Source organism: Globicephala melas, chromosome 2 (assembly GCF_963455315.2).
Source record: "Globicephala melas chromosome 2, mGloMel1.2, whole genome shotgun sequence".
NCBI classification, from domain to species: Eukaryota; Metazoa; Chordata; class Mammalia; order Artiodactyla; family Delphinidae; genus Globicephala; species Globicephala melas.
The window spans coordinates 29,836,978-29,857,873 of NC_083315.2; the positions used below are offsets into that span (position 1 = coordinate 29,836,978).

The 20,896-nt window shown below is 40.6% G+C and overlaps 1 long non-coding RNA gene across 3 annotated transcripts in view; it reads right to left on the reverse strand.

Annotated features, from left to right (window-relative positions):
* Window positions 1–1,349: 1,349 nt before the first annotated feature.
* LOC115864551 (uncharacterized) overlaps window positions 1,350–20,896 on the reverse strand; it is a 64,763-nt gene continuing 45,216 nt past the window's right edge. Inside the window, exons 4-7 of one of the 3 annotated variants that reach the window (XR_009562810.1) lie at window positions 3,853–3,961; window positions 2,407–2,465; window positions 1,857–1,895; window positions 1,350–1,759 (exon numbers count right to left, since the gene is read on the reverse strand). This is a non-coding gene — a long non-coding RNA (uncharacterized lncRNA). The remainder of the gene's footprint in view (window positions 1,760–1,856; window positions 1,896–2,406; window positions 2,466–3,852; window positions 3,962–20,896) is intronic. The other 2 variants (XR_009562811.1, XR_004043999.2) reach the window with 2 other exon arrangements.

Sequence of the window (20,896 nt, forward strand, 5' to 3'; positions counted from 1 at the left end):
CAGCAGGTAGAATCTGCACCACATCAATTTCTTCTAAGAATCCTATCTGCTACCTCTTCCCACCCCAGTCATTCATCTTATAATTCAGCACTCTGAATGGGGCAAGAAATCAATGGGCTTTTTTGGCAACATCCCACATAGTTGGAGAAGCTACATGTTAATTCACATGCTCTCACTTGCCCCTGCAGGGGAAATCATGGGCCAAGAAGAGCCCTCTTGGCCTTTAGTTGTTCAGTCTTGGGGGAGGCTTGATGTTTGTGAAACCATTCCTTTTACTTTGTTCAATTCATGCAAACTCATAAATATTTTTTTTTTTTGCCCCAACATTATGCCAGTACTTCTCTACAAGAAACCTGAATATCCACAAAAGCTCTTTCGTTCTTAAGTGATGGATTAAACCAGGATTTTCCAGGTACCCCCAGGCTGTAGCCAAGAGGGTATGGAGCCAGATAACAGATGACTGCAATGTCCAGAGCTGGGATTGAGGTCTCTACGCCTAATACCCTGTGCACAGGTGGGTGAGACTCCTCCTGTTCCCCTTGACATATTTTGCTGGATCCCACAGCTCCCACAAAGACACTTTGGTCTGTGAATGAAGCCAAGTTAGTTGTTATTAAAGGGGCGTATGATGAAACACACCTTATTCAATCATAATGCTGATGTAACTCCTCACAGAAGTATATTCAAGTCAAAGTGAGTAATTCAACCTGAGCTTCTTTTACTTTGCTTTTATCTTTCTTCACTCGTCTTGAAACCTCAACCATGAGGCCACCTGGAGTCTCCCATTCTTCATTTATTATGGGAAGAAGTCCTAGAGAGAGAGAGAGACAATTCCATGTGATAGATTCTCACATGGAAAAATGATTAGGTCCTTTGTCCCTCCTAATAGAACCCCACTCTATATAAAACCACCCACACTTTCTTGACCCAGGTCAGAGTTTCTTCCCATGCTGTAAAAAGACAAGAAGAAATCAGGGAGCTGTTACCCTTTTTCTTCACCTCCAGGAGTTCTCTTTGCTTTACATCATTATTATTTAGAAAACATTTAAAAATTCCCATGTCCAGAACTTAAAAGGATTCAGTAAATTAGTATTTCTGGGCATCATTACTTTTAAAAGATCATCAGCTTATTCAAAATGCTATCAAATTGAGAATAAGTACACCTGCCCTACTTAGTTAAAAAAAAAAGCACGTGTGAGTCACATGAAAATACTGTTAAAATGCACTTTCTGACGAGGAGGCCTGAGTTATGCCTAAAAGACTGAACACAATTCAGGGACAGAGACTACACTGAGACTATTAAGGTCCTGTTTTACACTCAAGTAAATAAAACTTGGTGACAAGAAGAAAAACTTATAATAGATGATTGGAAGTGAGGATATTTGTACAATATAACACATTGGGAGGATCTCATTATCATGAAGAAACTAACCAAATATCATTTCAAGTAATTTTAAATAAACAAACAAAACATGTAAAATGAAGACAATATCCTCATTTTGGTTATCAGTACAACTTTCTCTCAGAGACAAAAATTCTAGTTTCAGTAAAGGCTTAGCTTAAAAAGTACAGACCAGGCTTCCCTGGTGGCGCCAGTGGTTGAGAGTCCGCCTGCTGATGCAGGGGACACAGGTCCCCGGTCCGGGAAGATCCCACATGCCGTGAAGCAGCTGGGCCTGTGAGCCATGGCCTCTGAGCCTGCGTGTCTGGAGCCTGTGCTCCGCAACGGGAGAGGCCACAACAGTGAGAGGCCCGCGTACTGCAAAAAAAAAAAACTGAATCAAGAAGAAACAGACAATTTGAACAGACCTATCAATAGAAGTGAAATAGAATCTGTAAACTAAAAAATTCCCTACCAGCAAAAGTCCAGGACCAGATGGCTTCACAGGCAAATTCTACCAAACATACAAAAAAGAACTTAAACCAATTGTTTTCAGCCTCTTCCAAAAGGTTGAACAGGAAGGAATACTCCCAAAGACATTCTATGAAGCCACCATCACCCTGATCCCAAAACCAGACAAAGATGCTACCAAAAAAAAATTACAGGCCAATATCTCTGATGAATATAGATGCAAAAACTATCAATAAAATATTAGCAAACTGGATCAAATAACACATAAAAAGTCATATACCATGACCACATTGGATTTATCTAAGGGTTAAAAGGATGATTCAACATACACAAATCAATGTGATACACCATATCAACAACAACAAAAAAAGACAAGATCCACATGATCATCTAAAGAGATGCAGAAAAAGCATTTCCTAAAATTCAACATCCATTCATGATAAAAACCCTTGCAAAAGTGGGCATAAAGGGAACATATCCCAACATAATAAAAGCTATTTATGACAAACCCACAGCCAATATACTACTCAATAGTAAAAAGCAGAAAGGCTTACCACTAAAATCTGGAACATGACAAGGATGCCCAGTCTCACCACTTCTCTTCAACATAGTCCTGGTGACAGCAATAAGACAAGAAAAAGAAAAGGTATCCAGATTGGAAGAGAAGAGGTAAAATTTTCATTCTATGCAGATGACATAGTACTATACACAGAAAACTATAGAGTCCATAAAAGAACTACTAGAACTGATAATCAGATTCAGGAAGGTAGCAGGATACAAGATTAACATACAGAAATTGGTTTCATTTGTTTACATTTACAATGAGATATTAAAAAAGCAATGTAAACAAACAATTCCTTTTAAAATCACATCAAAAAATAAAATACTTAGGAGTAAACCTCACCAAGTAGGTGAAAGACTTATATGCTGAGAACTATAAAATATTAATAAAGGAAATTGAAGATGATTCAAAGAAAGGGATATTCCATGCTCTTGAAGAATTAATATTGTTAAAATGGCCATAATACCCAAAGCAACCTGCAGATATAATGTGATCCCCATCAAATTATCCGTGGCATTTTTTACAGAACAAGAACAAATAATCCTAAAATTTATACAGAACCATAAAAGACCGAGAGTTGACAAAGCAACCTGAGGAAAAAGAATAAAGCAGGAACCATAAACCCTTCCAGACTTTAGATACTACTACAAAGCTACAGGAATGAAAACAATGTGATATAGGAGCGGAGTCAAGATGGCAGGGTAGGAGGACACAGAGTTCATGTCTCAAAACAATTAGGGCACCTACCAAGCACTGGTAGGGAACCACAGACACCTAATGGGATGGGAGGAACCCCAGAGTGACCAGGTAGGACATGTGGGGGAGAGAGGGGAAAGGAGAAGTGGAGGCAGGATGGGACCAGCACTCATGAAGGGAAGCTGGGGGAGGGGAGGGGTACCCATACCTGGAGGGGCCCACCCTCAGTGAGGGGAGCAACGGGAACAGGGAGAGACCCTCAGGAGATCAGAGGAATGAAAGGGAAAGCAGCTAGCATGTTCCCCACCCACTTGGGCCCTGGGGAGCCTGCTGAGGTCCTGGGCCTTATTCTCTGCCTTCCTAGGTCCCCTCTGGTCACGTGGGTCCTGAGGGCATTGGGGGGGACCAGTGCCCCTGAGGGGTAGCTGGGGGAAGGGAGGGGTGGAGATTTCCCAGGAGACCCCAAGGGGGGCAGCAGCCAATGAAAAGAAGTGACAGAATCCTGCAACTCTGTGAGGGTGAGTCCCTCCTGGTTCCTACACTCTTTCCCTCCTGGGTAACCCTGGTCTCCCCATCCCCTTTTGTGTGAGGAAATTGTTCCCATTCCCTCTGACCAATGGGGTCATTTAGTGGAGCTTTCAGATGCCATTTTCCTCCATTTCTTTCATTCTGCATTCTTCCTTGCCTCTCTGGGAAGAATAGAGTATATTGGCAGGGGAAATGAAAGTCATTTTAGCCATACCATGCCATAAGCTGAATCTCTGAAGTTAGAAGAGCCAGTTTTCAATTGCGAGGCATCCTCCAAAATTGGCCATCAAAACTCATTTCACCATCACAGGGCCTGCAAGACACTAAGCAGTGTACAGTCCCAAGAAGAGTGTATAAAAACCTTGTCTCCATTAGTTAAACAACAGACATTGATTACAATCTTCCTCTTTTTCGAGCTGATGTTTAAAATGTATCAACAGGATATGGCTGTTTCGTTTTTGGTGACCACCCCAGAGGTTGAGTAACTCATTACATTTAAGTTGACTCCTCGTCTGTCTCTTACTGTGAAATTTAATATAGGAGATGTTGTTTGGTTAATTTTAATTTTTACGGGACAATGAGGAAATTCTAACATTTTGTCTTTCTCTTTTTGGTGCTCTCCTACCGCCTCCACAACGGCCAATGCTCATCCAGGCATCCCAGAGGAAATCTGTCCTGGAGATGGATCGCCCAATTAGCTCACTGATCGGGATTGATGACCTGAAATCCACCTGGCCCTCAGGGCGTCCCATCAAGAGAAGTTTGGTCCAGGACTTCATAAGCAGCATCCAGGCACCAGGCAAGAGATCTGCTCAGATCTCCACCCTGGCTTGTCTGAACCCACCAAAGAAACCGAGACTGAGTCCCATCCAATTTCCCAAGAAGAGCACCCTGAGACCAGATCCGGGGGTTTTTCAGAATCTGCAGCCTCCACCCAGTACCACCAGACCTGGGCCAACCGTGGCACCCCAAGTGACCAGGAAGACACCTGCACAGGTGCAAAGCATTAACCTCCAGCCTCCACACAACACATCTTACCTGAATACTCTCCAGGCCTACACCAGAGTCCAGCCTCCACCCCTCAAACATGTTCCAGGCCAGCCTCTCAGGATGCTCTTCAGGAGAGTAGGCAAAGCCTGGTGGAGCTGCACATACATGACATCTCCCTCTTTGTCTCCTGCTGAGAAGCCAACCCCTCCTGCTCAGAGCCCAGCCATGGGCAAGAAGTCTGAGGAGCACTGTGCCCCAGGCCCCTGGAGTGTCCTCTATGGTGACCTTCAGATTTCTTCTTCCTCTGAAGAGAGTGAGTGAGAGGGAGACACCAATGACCACTAAGACATGTCCTTCAGCCCCAGGTACCCTGGAGGTGACTGTGGAACAGAGAGGGGAAGTCCGAAGGAGTGGCCTGTCCCTGGTGAATCAGTGATTCTTCACCTCTGGGGGGTGGGGGGGTGAAACAGTAGTGGAAACCCAGGTTTTGCTTAGGGACACACATGTGGAAAGCACTGCATTTTCTCCTGATGGAATTAGAGTCAACATGGAAATGGTGCTTATCAAACTGGAATGTCAATTCTTTTGCAAACTCAATCCTTTGTAGACAACTTTGAGACAATTACACGAGAAAGTTTTAACTGTGGTGTAAATAGAAAGCTGTGGTGAGAATCTGGAATTGGTGGCAAATGTCTGAAAGTATTGCAGCTGACTAAAGGGCCTAACTCTGCTTTACAGAATGACAGCAGGGCCCTGAGTTAAGATGAGATTTGTGGATTCTGCAGACTTCTTTCCATGTAAATCATACAGGGGACTGCTCCTGTGGCTTTGTTTATTATTATTTCCTTAGTAAACATTATTCTAAAGCTTTGTTTAAAATTTTTCTTTCAATACCAATAAAATTCTAGGCAAAACAAGTCATGACATACATGGTTTTTATTTTTCAGCCTTGAAGATCCCCTTGACATTTTTTATCCTCAAAGCTTATGGAACTGGGAGGACAGAGGAGCTTGGAAGGACTAAGGCTATTCAGAAATATAGACTCTCAGGCACCTCTGCCCCCAAGACCACTCACTGGTCAGTATATGCACATACACAGTGTGCCCTTGTCAATGTCAGGCATGGAGAATGTGATAAGCACTGTAAGCTGACTTGTTCTCACTGGGGCCCACATGCCACTCTGAGGGTGAATTTTAGTAGCTACATATGCCTCAATCTTACTTCAAAGGATCCCATGTTTTGGTTGTCTGTTTTGAGGCCCGGGTATTGGGATTTCATCTGCTCTCCAGATGAGTGGATTAGGCGGCAATGTTTGAGACCCACTGGAGGTGGTGTGCCAGGATATCCCCTAAGTCCCATGTCATCTCCTTTTTCTAACACAGGACACAGTCTGACTAGAACCAAGGAAAACTATGTAGCTTTATAGAGGGAACTTCCTGGGAGGAGCCAATGGCTGCTCCCTCCATCCTAGAGAACACCTGTTTGGGGAGTACGTCTTCCTTCTGCAGAACTCTGTACCTCCAAGACAGAAAAGCCACTGTGGTTGGAGGAAACCAAAAGGTCTTTTAAATATGTAGGAAATAGGCTCCCCTTTGGGCTACACCCAGAGCCTGCTACAACTGTGGATATGAACCTGTTGCCAGTGACCTACGTCACAGTTTATGCCTTTTCCTCCCCTGTCTTGTGACCAAATCCGGCCTTTCACTGAATGATGGACTCTGACAAAACCCAAATAGTGGAGAGAAGCAGGAAGACGGCGGAAGAGTAAAACGTGGAGATCTGCTTCCTCCCCACAGATACACCAGAAATATATCTACACATGGAAAAACTCCTACAGAACACCTACTGAACGCTGGCAGAAGACCTCAGACCTCCCAAAAGGCAAGAAACTCCCCACATACCTGGGTAGGGCAAAAGAAAAAATAAACACAGACATAAGAATAGGGACAGGATCTGCATCAGTGGGAGGGACCTGTGAAGGAGGAAAGGTTTCCACAGACTAGGAAGCCCCTTCACGGGCGGAAACTGCGGGTGGCAGAGGGGGGAAGCTTCAGTGCTGCGGAGGAGAGCACAGCAACGGGTGCCGAGGGCAAAGCGGAGGGATTCCCGCACAGAGGATCGGTGCCGACCAGCACTCACCAGGCTGAGAGGCTTGTCTGCTTACCCACCAGGGCGGGCGGGGCTGGGAGCTGAGGCTCGGGCTTCAGTCGGAGCACAGGGAGAGGACTGGGGTTGGCGGAGTGAACACAGCCTACAGGGGGTTAGTGCACCACGGCTAGCCAGGAGGGAGTCCGGGGAAATGTCTGGACCTGCCGAAGAGGCAAGAGACTTTTTCTTCCCTCTTTGTTTCCAGGTACGTGAGGAGAGGGGATTAAGAGCGCTGTTTAAAGGAGCTCCAGAGATGGGAGCAACCCGCGACTAGCAGTGCGGACCCCAGAGACGGGCATGAGACACTAAGGCTGCTGCTGCCGCCACCAAGAAGCCTGTGTGCGAGCACAGGTCACTATCCACACCTCCCCTCCCCAGAGCCTGTACAGCCCGCCACTGCCAGGGTCCCGGGATCCACGGACAACTTCACCTGGAGAACGCATGGCGCACCTCAGGCTGGTGCAACGTCCCGCTGACCTCTGCTGCCGCAGGCTCATCCCACAACCGCACCCCTCTCTCCTCCCGGCCTGAGTGAGCCAGAGCCCCCGAGCAGCTGCTCCTTTAACCCCATCCTGTCTGAGCAAAGAACAGACGCCCTCCAGCGACCTACACAAAGAGGCAGGGCCAAATCCAAAGCTGAGCCCCGGGAGCTGTGCGAACAAAGAAGAGAAAAGGAAATCTCTCCCAGCAGCCTCAGAAGCAGCGGATTAAAGCTTCACAATCAACTTGATGTACCCTGCATCTGTGGAATACCTGAATACAGCGTATCATCCCAAATTGAGGAGGTGGACTTTGAGAGCACGATATATTATTTTTTCCCCTTTTCCTCTTTTTGTGAGTGTGTATGTGTATGCTTCTGTGTAAGATTCTGTCTGTATAGCTTAGCTTTCCCCATTTCTCCTAGGGTTCTATCCGTCCGTCTTTTTATTTTTCTTGAAAAAATTTTTTTTCTTAATAATTATTTTTTATTTTAATAATTTTATTTTACCTTCCTTCCTCCCTTCCTTCCTTCCTTTCTCTTTCTTTCTTTCTACTGTTTCTCCCTTTTATTCTGAGCCATGTGGATGAAACGCACTTGGTGCTGCAGCCAGGAGTCAGTGCTGTGCCTCTGAGGTGGGAGAGCCAACTTCAGGACACTGGTCCACAAGAGACCTCCCAGCTCCACATAATTTCAAATGGCGAAAATCTCCCAGAGATCTCCATCTCAACACCAGCACCCAGCTTCAGTCAACGACCAGCAAGCTACAGTGCTGGACACCCTATGGCAAACAACTAGCAAGACAGGAACACAACCCCACCCATTAGCAGAGAGGCTGCCTAAAATCATAATAAGGCCATAGACAACCCAAAACACACCACCAGACGTGGACCTGCTCACCAGAGAGATAAGATCCAACCTCATCCACCAGAACACAGGCACTGGTCCCCTCCACCAGGAAGCCTACACAACCCACTGAACCAACTTTACCCACTGGGGACATACACTAAAAACAACAGGAACTACGAACCTGCAGCCTGCAAAAAGGAGACCCCAAACACAGTAAGATAAGCAAAATGAGAAGACAGAAAAACACAGAGCAGATGAAGGAGCAAGATAAAAACCCACCAGACCTAACAAATGAAGAGGAAATTGGCAGTCTCCCTGAAAAAGAATTCAGAATAATGATAGTAGAGATGATCCAAAATCTTGGAAATAGAATAGAGAAAATGCAAGAAACATTTAACAATGACCTAGAAGAACTAAAGATGAAACAAGCAACGATGAACAACACAATAAATGAAACTAAAAATACTCTAGATGGGATCAATAGCAGAATAACTGAGCCAGAAGAACGGATAAGTGACCTGGAAAATAAAATAGTGGAAATAACTACTGCAGAGTAGAATAAAGACAAAAGAATGAAAAGAACTGAGGACAGTCTCAGAGACCTCTGGGACAACATTAAATGCACCAACATTCGAATTATAGGGGTTCCAGAAGAAGAAGAGAAAAAGAAAGGGACTGAGACAATATTTGAAGAGATTATAGTTGAAAACCTCCCTAATTATGGTAAAGGAAATAGTTAATCAAGTCCAGGAAGCACAGAGAGTCCCATACAGGATAAATCCAAGGAGAAATATCCAAGACACATATTAATCAAACCGTCAAATATTAAATACAAAGAAAGCATATTAAAAGCAGCAAGGGAAAAACAACCAATAACACACAAGAGAATCCCCGTAAGGTTAACAGCTGATCTCTCAGCAGAAACTCTGCAAGCCAGAAAGGAGTGGCAGGACATACCGAAAGTGGTGAAGGAGAAAAAACTGCAACCAAGATTACTCTACCCAGCAAAGATCTCATTCAGATTCGATGGAGAAATTAAAACCTTTACAGACAAGCAAAAGCTGAGAGAGTTCAGCACCACCAAACCAGCTTTACAACAAATGCTAAAGGAACTTCTCTAGGCAAGAAACACAAGAGAAGGAAAAGACCTACAATAACGAACCCAAAACAATTTAGAAAATGAGAGTAGGAACATACATATCGATAATTACCTTAAATGTAAATGGACTAAATGCTCCCACCAAAAGACACAGATTGGCTGAATGGATACGAAAACAAGACCCTTATATATGCTGTCTACAAGAGACCCACTTCAGACCTAGAGACACATACAGACTGAAAGTAAGGGGATGGAAAAAGATATTCCATGCAAGTTGAAACCAAAAGAAAGCTGGAGTAGCAATTCTCATATTAGACAAAACAGACTTTAAAATAAAGACTATTAGAAGAGACAAAGAAGGACACTACATAATGATCAAAGGATTGATCCAAGAAGAAGATATAACAATTATAAATATTTATTCACCCAACATAGGAGCCCCTCAATACATAAGGCAAATACTAACAGCCATAAAAGGGGAAATCGACAGTAACACATTCATAGTAGGGGACTTTAACAGCCCACTTTCACCAATGGAGAGATCATCCAAAATGAAAATAAATAAGGAAACATAAGCTTTAAATGGTACATTAAACAAGATGGACTTAATTGATATTTATAGGACATTCCATCCAAAACCAACAGAATACACATTTTTCTCAAGTGCTCATGGAACATTCTCCAGGATGGATCATAATCTTGGGTCACAAGTCAAGAATTGATAAGTTTAAGAAAATTGAAGTTGTTTCAAGTATCTTTTCTGACCACAACGCTATGAGACTAGATATTAATTACAGGAAAAGATCTGTAAAAAATACAAACACATGGAGGCTAAACAATACACTACTTAATAACAAAGTGATCAGTGAAGAAATTGAAGAGAAAATTTAAAAATACCTAGAAACAAATGACAATGGAGACACGATGATCCAAAACCTATGGGATGCAGCAAAAGCAGTTCTAAGAGGGAAGTTTATAGCAATACAATCCTACCTTAAGAAACAGGAATCATCTCGAATAAACAACCTAACCTTGCACCTAAAGCAATTAGAGAAAGAAGAACAAAAGAACCCCAAAGTTAGCAGAAGGAAAGAAATCATAAAGATCAGATCAGACATAAAAAGAAATGAAGGAAACGATAGCAAAGATCAATAAAACTAAAAGCTGAGTCTTTGAGAAGATAAACAAAATTGGTAAACCATTAGCCAGACTCATCAAGAAAAAAAGGGAGAAGACTCAAATCAATAGAATTAGAAATGAAAAAGGAGAAGTAACAACTGACACTGCAGAAATACAAACGATCATGAGAGATTACTACAAGCAAGTCTATGCCAATAAAATGGACAACCTGGAAGAAATGGACAAATTCTTAGAAATGCACAACCTGCTAAGACTGAATCAGGAAGAAACAGAAAATATGAACAGACCAATCACAAGCACTGAAATTGAAACTGTGATTAAAAATCTTCCAACAAGCAAAAGCCCAGGACCAGATGGGTTCACAGGCGAATTCTATCAAACATTTAGAGAAGAGCTAACACCTATCCTTCTCAAACTCTTCCAAAATATAGCAGAGGGAGGAAAACGCCCAAACTCATTCTACGAGGCCACCATCACCCTGAACCAAAACCAGACAAGGATGTCACAAAGAAAGAAAACTACAAGCCAATATCAGTTATGAACACAGATGCAAAAATCCTCAACAAAATACTAGCAAACAGAATCCAACAGCACATTAAAAGGATCGTACACCATGATCAAGTGGGGTTTATTCCAGGAATGCAAGGATTCTTCAGTATACGCAAATCAATCAACATGATACACCATATTAACAAATTGAAGGAGAAAAACCATATGATCATCTCAATAGATGCAGAGAAAGCTTTCGACAAAATTCAACACCCATTTATGATAAAAACCCTGCAGAAAGTAGGCATAGAGGGAACTTTCCTCAACATAATAAAGTCCATATATGACAAACCCACAGCCAACATCGTCCTCAATGGTGAAAACCTGAAATCATTTTCACTAAGATCAGGAACAACAGAAGGTTGCCCACTCTCACCACTCTTATTCAACATAGTTTTGGAAGTTTTAGCCACAGCAATCAGAGAAGAAAAGGAAATAAAAGGAATTCAAATCGGAAGAGAAGAAGTAAAGCTGTCACTGTTTGCGGATGACATAATACTCTACACAGAGAATCCTAAAGATGCTACCAGAAAACTATGAGAGCTAATCAATGAATTTGGTATAGTAACAGGATACAAAATTAATGCACAGAAATCTCTGGCATTCCTATACACTAATGATGAAAAATCTGAAACTGAAATCAAGAAAACACCCCATTTACCATTGCAACAAAAAGAATAAAATATCTAGGAATAAACCTACCTAAGGAGACAAAAGACTTGTATTCAGAAAACTATAAGACACTGATGAAAGAAATTAAAGATGATACAAATAGATGGAGAGATATACCACGTTCTTGGATTGGAAGAATCAACATTGTGAAAATGACTACTACCCAAAGCAATCTACAGATTCAATGCAATCCCTATCAAACTACCACTGGTATTTTTCACAGAACTAGAACAAAAAATTTCACCATTTGTATGGAAACACAAAAGACCCCGAATAGCCAAAGCAATCTTGAGAACGAAAAACGGAGCTGGAGGAATCAGGCTCCCTGACTTCAGACTATAGTACAAAGCTACAGTAATCAAGACAGTATGGTACTGGCACAGAAACCGAAATATAGATCAATGGAACAGGATAGAAAGCCCAGAGATAAATCCATGCACCTATGGTCAACTAATGACAAAGGAGGCAAGGATATACAATGGGGAAAAGACAGACTCTTCAATAAATGGTGCTGGGAAAACTGGACAGGTACATGTAAAAGTATGAGATTAAATCACTCCCTAATACCATACACAAAAATAAGCTCAAGATGGATTAAAGACCTAAATGTAAGGCAGAAACTATCAAACTGTTAGAGGAAAACATAGGCAGAACACTCTATGACATAAATCACAGCAAGATCCTTTTTGACCCACCTCCTAGAGAAATGGAAATAAAAACAAAATAAACAAATGGGACCTAATGAAACTTCAAAGCTTTTGCACAGCAAAGGAAACCATAAACAAGACCCAAAATAACCCTCAGAATGGGAGAAAATGTTTGCAAATGAATTCACTGACAAAGGATTAATCTCCAAAATTTACAAGCAGCTCATGCAGCTCAATAACAAAAAAACAACCCAATCCCAAAATGGGCAGAAGACCTAAATAGACATTTCTCCAAAGAAGATATACAGACTGCCAAGAGACACATGAAAGAATGCTCAACATCATTAATCATTAGAGAAATGCAAATCGAAACTATAATGAGATATCATCTCCCACCAGTCAGAATGGCCATCATCAAAAAAATCTAGAAACAATAAATGCTGGAGAGGGTGTGGAGAAAAGGGAACACTCCTGCACTGCTGGTGGGAATGTGAATTGGTACAGCCACTATGGAGAACAGTATGGAGGTTCCCTAAAAAACTACAAATAGAACTACCATATGACCCAGCAATCCCACTACTGGGCATATACCCTGAGAAAACCATAATTCAAAAAGAGTCATGTACCAAAATGTTCAGAAAGAGAGACATATACCGTATGCTAACACATATATATGGAATTTAAAAAAAAAATGTCATGAAAAACCTAGGGGTGAAACAGGAATAAAGACACAGACTTACTAGAGAATGGACTTGAGGCTATGGGGAGGGGGAAGGGTAAACGGTGACAAAGCGAGAGAGAGGCATGGACATATATACACTACCAAACGTAAGGTAGATAGCTAGTGGGAAGCAGCCGCATAGCACAGGGAGATCAGCTCGGTTCTTTGTGACCGCCTGGAGGGGTGGGATAGGGAGGGTGGGAGGGAGGGAGATGCAAGCGGGAAGAGATATGGGAACACATGTTTATATATAACTGATTCATTTTGTTGTGAAGCTGAAACTAACATACCATTGTAAAGCAATTATACTCCAATAAAGTTGTTAAAATGAAAAAAAAAAAACACAAAAAGCGTCATGTACCAAAATGTTCATTGCAGCTCTATTCACAATAGCCCAGAGATGGAAACAACCTAAGTGTCCATCATCGGATGAATGGATAAAAAGATGTGGCACATATATACAATGGAATATTACTCAGACATAGGAAGAAACGAAATTGAGCTATTTGTAATGAGGTGGATGGACCTAGAGTCTGTCATACAGAGTGAAGAAACTCAGAAAGAGAAAGCCAAATACTGTATGCTAACACATATATATGGAATTTTAGGGAAAAAAATGTCATGAAGAACCTAGGGGTAAGACAGGAATAAAGACAGACCTACTAGAGAATGGACTTGAGGATATGGGGAGGGGAAGGGTAAGCTGTGACAAAGTGAGAGAGTGGCATGGACATATATACACTACCGAACGTAAAGTGGATAGCTAGTGGGAAGCAGCCGCATAGCACAGGGAGATCAGTTTGGTGCTTTGTGACCACCTGGAGGGGAGGGATGGGGAGGGTGGGAGGGAGGGAGACGCAAGAAGGAAGAGATACAGGAACATATGTATATGTATAACTGATTCACTTTGTTATAAAGCAGAATCTAACACACCATTGTAAAGCAATTATACTCCAATAAAGATGTAAAAAAAACAAATAGCTCTACTCTTTCCTTCTATCATTGCATAGGGTTTGAGTAGGCACTGACTCTACTTTCCAGAATCTTCTAAGCTTCACTGAAGTAAAGAATAGATGTCTGTTAGAGAAGCCATTTGAGATTGGAATGAAGGGATGGGTACAAGAACTTTGAGCTGCCAACACAGGGAGCACGGTCCCAGGACACATGAATGTTACCTTTTAGTAATGCAGCATTGATGTGAGGCTCACTGAAATCAAGTGATGTCAGTTAAGGCAAGGTATTTTTTGTTTGTTTGTTTGTTTAATCTACCCAGGGCAAGTCAGGAAACTCTTCACACTTGATAGAAAATTCCCAGACAGTAAGAAAAAATTGGTTAACCTATATTTGAAATTAATTTTTATTGGCGTATGGTCGCTTTACTGGCTAGCCTATTTTTGAAATGATATTTCAAACAGCCCAATGAACAAAGATACTGGAAAATGAAATTTCAACATATTTAGAAACTATCAAAAATGATGGGGCGCCATTTGAATGAATCACAAATTTATTTGTAACTTATATGGCTTCTAAAGGGGAGTGAAATAGAACCCATGAATTGTAGGGAATGAGAAAAAAAAATTTGGTAGGTCAATAGAGAGATGTATAGATACAAAGATAGACATTCATACTCACATACATATATTCATACAAAGATGATTGATATTAGATGGATATTTTACAATGTGTTATGTTAAAGCAATTTCTCTCCCCACCTCCACCCATTTTTCTGCTAAGGTCATGGTCCTATGAAATGCAAGAAACGTAGGTCAGAGATGAGTCTTTGCCTCCCAAAGAATGGGGAACAGAAATGATAAATAACATCTGAGGTCTTAAGGGGGGAAATTGCACATTCTGTCTAGGCATTATCCATTCTTCACGACCCAGTGATTCACGGATTAGGAATGATATGAAGCATTGTATAGCCTGTCTTTTCCTCTAGAAATAGTAAAATTTCTAATTCTGTATTCCACTCATGGCATTTCTTGAGTTTAGTTTGGGTTAGTATGCCAGATTGCAATTGAGAGATCCTTTATAAGAAATTCTGAAACAGACTGATAAATCATTCTGCATACTATATATTTCATGAAGATGGCCACGCAATGACATGGACATAACCACTGGGATTCATAAAATCCCAACGCAAGTGCTGTGAAGCAAAGTGGTAGCTATCTTTCCATAGGCTTGGATAGGCCAAATCATTATTCATTCCTTCCTACCTGAAACCTCTTCATTTGACCGTATGATAAAGAAAATGAAACCCCACACCAAGATAAAAGCTAAAAGAAAAGAATTCAAATACCCAGCTATGAAGCTACCAGTCTACCGGATCAGAAAAGATTCCCCAGGTAAACCTGTAAACAAAGGTAGACTCATCTTTTGTCATATGGGAAAGCCTATTTTTTCAGAAGTAGGCACACTGGCTTTGATGTTCAAATGCGTGTATGAAAGTATTAAATGAAGGCATCCCATGTTTGTATGATTGCCATTTTACTGAATAAAAATTCTATTTCATTTTCTCTTCTCTATGTAGAGTATGCGTGGCCGTTAGAGCTTAGTACTTCGGTGATGTTGCTGTTTGCACTAATATACGAAGATAAGGGAGGCCCTAAGAAATACACTCCAAGTGATATTTAAATAGTAAATATTATGTTCTCTATATTGTACCATGATAAGCATTGTGGAATTTAGAAAAACATAGGCATACTAAAAAAAGAAAAATTAGTTGTTCTTTCCAAAAATAAATATACTGCTAAAAATAGACACAAATGTCCAGATAAGCCTAAAATGCATGAAAACACTACAGCACAACTTGCAGTCACACCTTTTGATGTAAGGTGTGAAAAAAGGTGAGAGAAAATTCCTTGCGTGAGAAAGACTCAAGGAGATTACATGACCTTAAAGCCCTATATAAGTCAGGGAGGCAGGGACATTCCCCACTGAAACTGTGGAATTCGGCAATGTGACTGTTCCACTATGACAACCACACTCTGACAAGGAGACTGGGGTTCTGCAACTTAACCTGCTTTGTTTTGCAGGTAAGAAGAGCAGCAGAGGAAGCTACTCCCTTGCTCAGGAGGGGCCCACCCACAATGAGGGGATCAGCAGGGACAGGCAGAAACCCTTGGGGGACTGGAGGATCAGAAGGGAACTAGGCCAGCATTTCCCCTGCCCACTCGGGCCCCCAAGAGCCTGCTGAGCTCCTGGGCCAGATCCCCTGCCCTCCAAGTCCCCCTCCACCTGCGCTGGGCCTAAGCCCTACCTCTGCATCCCCGCCTAGGGCCTTATCTCTGCACTGCACACTCTGAGGCCCTCTCCAGCCATGCTGCCTTTTCCAGGCTGTGTGGTTCCTGAGCCTAGGCCTCGCCCCCACCCTAAACTCCACCCCCACCTAAGCCCCACCCTCCACAGCCAAGGACTTTTCTGGCCCTTTTTTGTCTATTTTTTTCTTTTTTTTGAGGTTGTGGTTCTGTTTTACCTCATTGTTATTGTTGTTTCATTTATATTTTAATTTTTTCTAATAAATTTTTAATTTTTCTAATTTTATTTTTTATTCTTTGTTATCGTTCTGCTCCTTTTGGTTTGTCCCCCCCCCCGCCTTTTTTTTTTTTTTTGGCTGTTTGGTTCTCTTTTACCTTTCTTTTGTTGTTTTACTTATATTTTTATTTTTTCTAATGAATTTTTAATTTTTCTAATTTTATTTTATTTTATTATTCTTTGTTACTATACTGTTCCTTTTGTTTTTCTTTGACGTGCCACGTGGTTCGCGGGATCTTGGTTCCCAGGCCGGGGGTCAGGTCTGACTCATGTGATGGGAGTGCCAAGTCCAAACTACTGGACTAACAGAGAAACTCAGACCACAGGGAATATTCATCAGAGTGAGGTCTCCCAGAGATCCTCATCTCAGCACCAAGACTCGGCTCTATCCAACTGCCTGCAAACTCCAGTACTGGATGCCTCAGGGCAAACAACCAGGAAGACAGGAACACAGCTTAACCCATCAAAAAAAAAAAATGAGACGACCAAAAAAATTGTTACAGATGAAGGAGCAAGGTAAAAACCTACAAGATCAAATAAATGAAGAGGAAATAGGCAACCTACCTGAAAAAGAATTCAGAGCAATGATAGTAAAGATGATAGAAACTTTCAGAAATAGAATGGAGGCAGGGATTGTGATAATATAAAAAATATTTAACAAAGACCTAGAAGAGAACTAAAGAGCAAACAGTGATGAACAACACAATAACTGAAATGAAAAATACACTAGAAGGAATCAATAGCAGAATAACTGAGGCAGAAGAACAGATAAGTGAGCCGGAAGTTAGAATGGTGGAAATAACTGCCATGGAGCAGAATAAAGAAAAAAGGATGAAAAGAATTGAGGACAGTCTCAGAGACCTCTGGGACAACATTAAATGCACCAACATTTGAATTACAGGGGTCTCAGAAGAAGAAAAGAAAGAGAAAGGATCTGAGAAAATATTTGAAAAGGTTATATTTCAAAACTTCCCTAACATGGAAATGGAAATAGCCACCCAAGTCCAGGAAGCGCAGAGTCCCGTGCAGGATAAACCCTAGGAGAAACACACCAAGACACACATTAATCAAACCAACAAAAATTAAATTCAAAGAAAAAATATTAAAAGCAGGAAAGGAAAAGCAGCAAATAACATACTAGGGAATCCCCATAAGGTTATCAGCTGATTTTTCAACAGAAACTCTGCAAGCTAGAAGGGAGTGGCAGGATATATTTAAAGTGATGAAAGGAAAAAACTGACAACCAAGATTACTCTATCCAGCAAGGATCTCATTCGGACTTGATGGAGAAATTAAAACCTTTACTGAAGAGCAAAAGCTAAGAGAATTCAGCACCACCAAACCAGCTTTATAACAAATGCTAAAGGAACTTCTCTAGGCAGGAAACACAAGAGAAGAAAAAGACCCACAAAAACAAGTCCAAACAATTAAGAAAATGTTAATAGGAACATACATGTTGATAATTACCTTGAATGTAAATGGATTAAATGCTCCAACCAAAAGACACAGACTGGCTGAATGGATACAAAAACAAGACCCTTATATATGCTGTCTACAAGAGACCCACTTCAGACCTAGGGACACATACAGACTGAAAGTGAGGGGTTGGAAAAAGTTATTCTATACAAATGTAAATCACAAGAAAGCTGAAGTAGCAATACTCGTATCAGATAAAACAGACTGAAATAAAGACTGTTACAAGAGATAAGGAAGTACACTATATAATGATTAGGGAATCAATCCAAGAAGAAAATATAACAGTTATAAATATTTATGCACCCCACATAGGAGCACCTCAATACATAAGGCAAAGGCTAACAGCCATAAAATGGGAAATCAACAATAACACAATTATAGTGGGGGACTTTAACACCCCATTTACACTAATGGCCAGATCATCTAGACAGAAAATAAATAAGGAAACACAACCTTTAAATGACCCAATAAACCAGATAGATTTACTTGACATTTACAGGACATTCCACCCGAAAGCGGCAGAATACACTTTCTTCTCAAGTGCACTGGGAACATTTTCCAGCATAGATCACATCTTAGGTCACAAATCAAGCATCGGAAAATTTAAGAAAACTGAAGTTGTATCAAGCATCTTTTCTGACCACAATGCTATGAGATTGGAAATCAATTACAGGGGGGAAAAAAACTGTAAAAAACACAAATACATGGAAGCTAAACAGTGCACTGCTAAATAACCAACAGATCACTGAAGAAATCAAAGAGGACATAAAAATATACATAGAAACAAATGACAATGAAAACACGATGAACCAAAACCTATGGGACACAAAAGCAGTTCTAAGAGGGAAGTTTATAGCAATTCAATCTCATGTCAAGAAACAAGTAAAATCTCAGATAAACAAGCTAAGCTTACACCTAACGCAACTAGAGAAAGAAGAACAAAGAAAACCCAAAGTTAGTTGAAGGAAAGAAATGATAAGGATCAGAGCAGAAATAAATAGAAATGAAGAAAAGAATAACAAAGATCAATAAAACTTGAAGATGGTTCTTTGAGAAGATAAACAAAATTAATAAACTTTTAGCCAGACTCATCAAGAAATAAAGGGAGAGGACTCAAAACAATAAAATTAGAAGTGAAAAAGGAGAAATTACAACTGACACTGCAGAAATACAAAGGATCATAAGACACTACTACAACCAACTATATGCCAGTAAATGGACAACCCTGAAAAAATGGACAAATTCTTGGAAAGGTACAACTTTCCAAGATTAAAACAGGAAGAATTAGAAAATATAAACAGACCAATCACAAGCAATGAAATTGAAACTGAAATTAAAGATCTTCCAACAAACAGAAGTCCAGGACCAGATGGCTTCACATGTGAATTCTATCAAACATTGAGAGAAGAGCTAAACCTATCCTTCTCAAACTCTTCCAAAAAAATGCAGAGGATGGAACAATCCCAAACTCATTCTACGAGGCCACTATCACCCAATACCAAAACCATACAAAGATATCAGAAAAAAATGAAAGAAAGAAAATTACGGGTCAATTTCTCTGATGAACATAGATGCAAAAATCCTCAACAAAATGTTAGCAAACAGAATCCAACAACACGTTAAAAGGATCATACACCATGACCAAGTGGGATTTATCCCAGGAATGCAAGGATTCTTCAGGATATGCAAGTCAATCAATGTCATACACCATATTAACAAATTAAAGAATAAAAACCATATGATCATCTAAATAGATGCAGAAAAAGCTTTTGACAAAATTCAACACCCACTTATGATAAAAATTCTCCAGAAAGTAAGCATAGAGGGAACCCACCTCAACATAATAAAGGCCATATACAACAAACCCACAGCAAACATCATTCTCAATGGTGAAAAACTGAAACCATTTCCTCTAAGGTCAGGCACAAGACAACGATATCCATCTCACCACTCTTATTCAACACAGTTATGGAAGTCCTAACCAAGGCAATCAGAGAAGAAAAAGAAATAAAAGGACTACAAATTGGAAAGAAGAAGTAAAATTGTCACTGCAGATGACATGATACTATACATAGAAAATCCTAAAGATGCTACCAGAAAACTACTGGAACTAATCAATGAATTTGGTAAAGTTGCAGGATACAAAAGTACTACACAGAAATCTCTTGCATTCCTATAAACTAACAATGAAAGATCAGAAGGAGAAATTAAGGAAATAATCCCATTTACCACCACAACAAAAAGAATAAACTACCTAGGAATAAGCCTACCTAAGGAGGCAAAAGACATGTACTCAGAAAACTATAAAACACTGATGAAAGAAATCGAAGATGACACAGACAGATGGAGAAATATATCATGTTATTGGATTGGAAGAATCAATCTTGTGAAAATGACTACACTACCCAAAGCAAGCTACAGATTCAGTGCAATCCCCATCGACTTACCAATGGCATTTTTCACAAAATTAGAACAAAAAGTTTACAATTTGTATGGAAACACAGAAGACCCTGAATAGCCAAAGCAACCTTGAGAAAGAAAAACAGAGCTGGAGGAATCAGGCTCCCTGACTTCAGACTATAATACTAAGTTACAATAATCAAGACAATATGGTACTGGCACAAAAACAGAAATATAGATCAATGGTACAGGATAGAAAGCCCAGAGATAAACCCACACACCTATAGTCACCTAATCTATGACAAAGGAGGCAAGAATATACAATTGAGAAAAGATATCCTCTTCAATAAGTGGTGCTGGGAAAACAGGACAGCTACATGTAAAAGAATGAAATTAGAACACTTCCTAACACGATACACAAAAATAAACTCAAAATGGGTTAAAGACCTAAATGTAAGGCCGGACACTATAAAACTCTTAGAGGAAAACATAGGCAGAACACACTTTGACATATAATCGCAGCAATATCTTTTTTGACCCACATCCTCGAGTTAT